This window comes from Montipora capricornis, chromosome 1 (genome assembly GCF_036669925.1).
Source record: "Montipora capricornis isolate CH-2021 chromosome 1, ASM3666992v2, whole genome shotgun sequence".
NCBI classification, from domain to species: domain Eukaryota; kingdom Metazoa; phylum Cnidaria; class Anthozoa; order Scleractinia; family Acroporidae; genus Montipora; species Montipora capricornis.
This window is the reverse complement of record NC_090883.1, coordinates 14,107,806-14,112,805: the sequence shown is the minus strand read 5'-3', so window position 1 is coordinate 14,112,805 and position 5,000 is coordinate 14,107,806. Positions and strand designations below refer to the sequence as shown.

Here is a 5,000-nt window from a genome sequence, read left to right as displayed (position 1 = left end):
CATGTAATCACATCTTCAACTGGTTATACTTTTTAGTCTTGTTGTATAAGAACGCTAAACCGCAGTCGCCGTCTCACAACCAAGTTGTTCAAAGAAACTGTGTGGGACGTTAAAGATCCCACACGGTAAGCAGGCCATGGAGTTCCTGGTGTTGTGGTTTGGTATGGTCACAAGTTCACCAGCCTATGGCTATTAGTGCTACCCTCTAGAAATAAAGAGTTCACTTCACAAAGCAGCGGACAAGAGGTTCCTATAAAAAGAGGAAGATACACGTAGAGCTACGAGAGAGTAACTGTGCTCAGGGTTCAGTGATCGTAGGTTTTACTATTCCATTACAAATATAGATGATATTACATGTCTGCGTGGGGAAACCAATTTCATCTTCGAGTGCTGATGAGAAGGTAAATTCATATCCCCACGCGGCCATGTAATATGTTCCCTGCCGGCAGAGGTCTCTTTCTCTTTTTGCCTTCGCTGTGGCTGCTAGACCTCTGCCATGGGTCGTCACTCACTGTTGAGCATGCGCGGCGGTTACCTAGCGACCGAATCCTCACATGATACTTCATGTTGTGTGGGCTCACTTAACAACAGTGGAAAAACTGTAATGGAATGCGTGGACACAGCGGGCTCAAGTCACAGTCAGGAAAAATATCATGGGGCTTGCAGTTTAAAGAGTGCCTTCTAAGGCTGTGGACGGTGGTTGCGTCAAAGGGCCCGCTTTTCTGTGGCAGTCGTGTTTTGTCACGCAATCGAATAAAAAGCTGCTGCTGTAACTGACTTGTTCAGTATGACCAAATCTGTTAATCTAATTAATGAAAGTGATATGACAGATGGTTCCGTCTTTTGTATTGCTATTGTAAAGAAACACTCAAAATTACTTCAGTAACGGCGTGGGAATATTTATGTGCAAGTCGAATTCAATAAACTACTCGGAAAGGAAACCGCAGAAAAAACTACTGTATTTATTTTGAATTTAATGAAGGACACTCCAAAGAAGCCCGGTAAAAAGAGCGGTAGAAAAGCTAAGCAGAGAGAGGCCTCAGATTTGCAGAATAAATGTTAAGTTGAATGTTGGTGTGTTTTGGCAAGTTTCGACGGTGTGATGTTTGTCCACAATTATCAATGACAAATTCTTGTTTAGAACGGACGACTCGTCAATCATAAAATGTGACGTCAGAAGACAGAGCTTGTTCTGCAGAAATAATGACTCAATACTTGTTTGAAGCCATTTCCTTTAAAGTGTATATGACAGATTTTTTTTATTTGCTCGATAAAAATCTCCACAATGTACTGATAAAGTATGGAAAAAAATCGGTAGTATTGTTTATTGTTGTTCATTACTTTGTTCAATCTGCCTCTGGTACCACCTCAATTCCCACTCAGCCTGAAATTACTGCAGATGGAACCATTCTCAAGGTAGTTCCACACTTTAAGTATCTTGGTAGTTATGTGGCAAGTGATGTTTCACTTGATCGAGAGATCAACAACAGGATCAGCGCTGCTGCATCAGCCTTTGGAAAGCTACGCAAGCGAGTCTTCGACAACCACGAACTTGAGTTGGACACCAAAATACGAGTCTATCAAGCCGTCATTATACCAACGCTCCTGTATGGCTCAGAAACGTGGACTACTTATAGATATCAAGTGAAGCAACTCGAGAAATTTTACCAAAGATACCTCCGGTCAATCATGACTATCAAATGGTATGATCGTGTCACCAATGCTGCAGTTCTTGACCGAGCTTCCCTTACAAGTATTGATGCTATACTACAGCAACATAGACTCAGGTGGTACGGACGCATGATCAGAATGGATGCACAACGCCTCCCAAAACAGCTTCTCTTCAGTCAGCTATCTACTGGATCTCGAAGAGTTGGTGCTCCTAAAAAGAGATACAAGGACGCACTTAAAAGGACCTTTAAAGACTGTGAGATTGCTGACTGGGCCACAGCCCCAGCAGACAGACTGGTGTGGAGGAGAACGGTTTGTGATGGCGTTAAGACTTTTGAAACCAATAGGAGAATAGCTGAGGACGAGAAACGCGCAAGACGAAAATCTGCTGAAGCGCTTAAACAGGGGCAGCCTTCTGGCTAGCTGCCTGGACAAACCTCATTTGGACCGCCATGCTCGTGTCGAGCGGCAGTGATGAATACAAAAGAACAACGACAATACTACCGATTTATTATATTTCTCAGAAAATAATTCCTGCAAGTAAAGGCCTGTTTAAACGGTTTCAACATTTGACCAACATTCCATCAAATGCGACTCTACACAAGTGGGGACATCGAGATAAATCCTGGGCCGGATGAATGTTCAGTGTGTAACAAGCGGGTAGCTCGAAATCATCGAGCGGTAAATTGCGATAACTGCAGCATGTGGTGTCACATAAAATGTGCCTCGATCAAGCCAAGCGAATACAAGAACTATCAAAGCCTTCCCTCGTTTTTCTGGTGGTGTCCGAAATGCCTTTGGTCCTCTTTACCATTTGGCAATGAGACAACATTGGATTGCTCGCTTGACTCGCCCATAACTACAAGATGTTTCGATGATGTCCACGAACATGAAAATCTTTATCCATCACTTAAAGCGGACCTACAACTACCAGGTCTGAAGATCTCACACATTAATGTAAATGGTCTTCTAAGTAAGTTACTGGACATCAAAGCTTTACTATTTTCGATAAATTTTGACATTCTAGCCATATCTGAATCCCATCTAAGTGAGGATATTTCTGATGATGAAATTGCCATTACTGGATATAAGACTGCCCGATGCGATCGGAAAGATGGCCGAAAAGGCGGTGGCACGGTTATCTACTATGCTGCACATTTAGATGCATTCGAGCGGCAAGACATAAATGTAAACAACTATCTGGAAGCTGCCTGGATTGATGTTATGGTAGCGTCTCAGAGACTTCTTGTTGCTTCTATTTATCGCCCACCTGATAATACTAAATTCTTAAACCTATTTTTCTCTACTATGGATCGCATATGGGTGAAACGAACCAATATAATTTTATTGAGGGACTTCAACTTTAACCTTTTGCCAAAAGCTCAGGACACAAATTCTTCAATCGGGAAATTCCGTCAACTTTTGAATAAATTTAATCTAAAGAACGTTATTAACAAAGCAACAAGGATCACTGACACCTCCACAACGCTAATTGACCTAGTAATCTGTTCTGACTCTTCAAAAATTTCTCTCCAAGGTGTTTGTGATTTGGGAATTTCAGATCACCACTTAATATATGCAGTCGTAAATCTCGAAAGGAAGCGTCAAAAACCAACGCTCAAAGCAGTCTATGATTACAAAAAAGTAGATCTCGACTCAATAAGATCAGACTTTGCTGCTGCCCCATGGAGTATCTGCAATGTCTTTGACGATCTGGACGACGCCACTTGGGCTTGGGAGTGTTTATACAAGGATATTATGAAATCTCATGTCCACGTTCGACGTGTGAAGATAAGAAGAGGAAGCCTACCCTGGATGAACTCTTCAATACGCAAAGAGCTGAAAAAACGCTATAAACTCCTCCTTAAAGCACAGCAGACACCGAAGGGCTCGCAAGCCTGGATGGATTATAAGAAGGCAAGAAATCACTGCACCAAACTCCTTAGATCAGCAGAATCAAATTACTGGCTGTCAATATTTAACTAGGCAACCTCTGCTAAAGATTTTTGGAAGACAGTAAGATCCTTTGAGGGAAAGCGGATAGCTACAAAGATTGGTCCAATTAAAGATAGTTCCGGAGTTATTCATTCAGACGATACATCAAAGGCCAACGCTTTAAATTCGTTTTTACTTCTAATCAGGAAAATGAAAGCTGAGCAAAACTTTACTCACTTTTCGTTAGGCCTTGGCGGATTGTGCTAGCATAATTTTTTTGCATAATTGGAGTAATGAAGCATAATTTTTTAAACGAGCACTGCCACGGCACAATTAGCAAAATTTAGCACTTTTTGGAGTGTAAATTCATAAAATTTAGTAAATATGGTGCATTTTCTCCAGAAATATATAAGGCTTAAGTGCAGAATACCCTGCCGCTCCAATAAAGTTCTGCGTAGCTGGCTACGCGGTACGCAAAAACTAGTAAATTCAAGTTGAAGTATGTAATTTATTCAAGAGAATTTCTCGTTCTTAAGGCGTGACCCGGGAATTAAGCAGCGATCGATTGTGAATTTTACGGTTCGGTTAACTACATTTTTCACAAGATCGTGGGAAGAAAATAGCACTCGTTTACTTCAATTTACGGTTTGGTTAACTACACTTTTCACGAGATCGTGTGAACAAAATAGTAATATATTCTCACCAGGGCCATCCGCAAACAATACCTTAGAGTTGATAAGATATGGGAGACTCAGCTCGTCGGCGGTGAGTCTCCTGGCAACTCCATATGGCAATAAATTACATGATTCCCATAAATTCTGAACGTATATTCCTCGCAAAACTCAAAAAGACGTAAACTTGCAGAATTTAACAAGTCTTTATTCTTGAGTATAACACTCCAGTGAGGTAAACTCAAAATAGGACTATGGCGAGACAAACTCACAACAACACTTCGGTGAGACAAACTCACTAAAACAGTTCGGTGAGACAAAACTTGCTTAAGAGCGAGATCGAGGGAGAAAATCACCAAAACAATTAGAGTGAGTATAATTCGCTAAAACAGTTCGGGAGACGTGGACTGACTACGAGATTTCGAGTGAAACTAGTAACCACAACAAAAAGCGGAACAAACTCGAAACAGCACGAGGGGCGAAACAAACTTTACTGTTAAACCTGGTAACAAGAACACTATGAACGAGACAAACTTGCAAATACATATACGCTAAAAAGCTAACACGTGGGACGCTAAAGTAGCGACGTTCCGCAAAACACCACGCAAGCGACCGATAGCAAAAAGAAAGCAAAGCAGGCCAACAAAAGGCTTACCATATCAGCATTCGGTTCATGAACGGATTGAGCTGACGGGATGGCAACCTGCGCTACTGCAGCGGGTT

At 41.6% G+C, this 5,000-nt stretch overlaps 1 protein-coding gene across 2 annotated transcripts in view; it reads left to right on the top strand.

Moving 5' to 3' along the window:
* The window catches only part of LOC138057840 (mitochondrial glutathione transporter SLC25A40-like), a 37,931-nt gene that overhangs the window by 26,170 nt on the left and 6,761 nt on the right, over window positions 1-5,000 (top strand). The gene's annotated exons all lie outside the window — the stretch shown is intronic.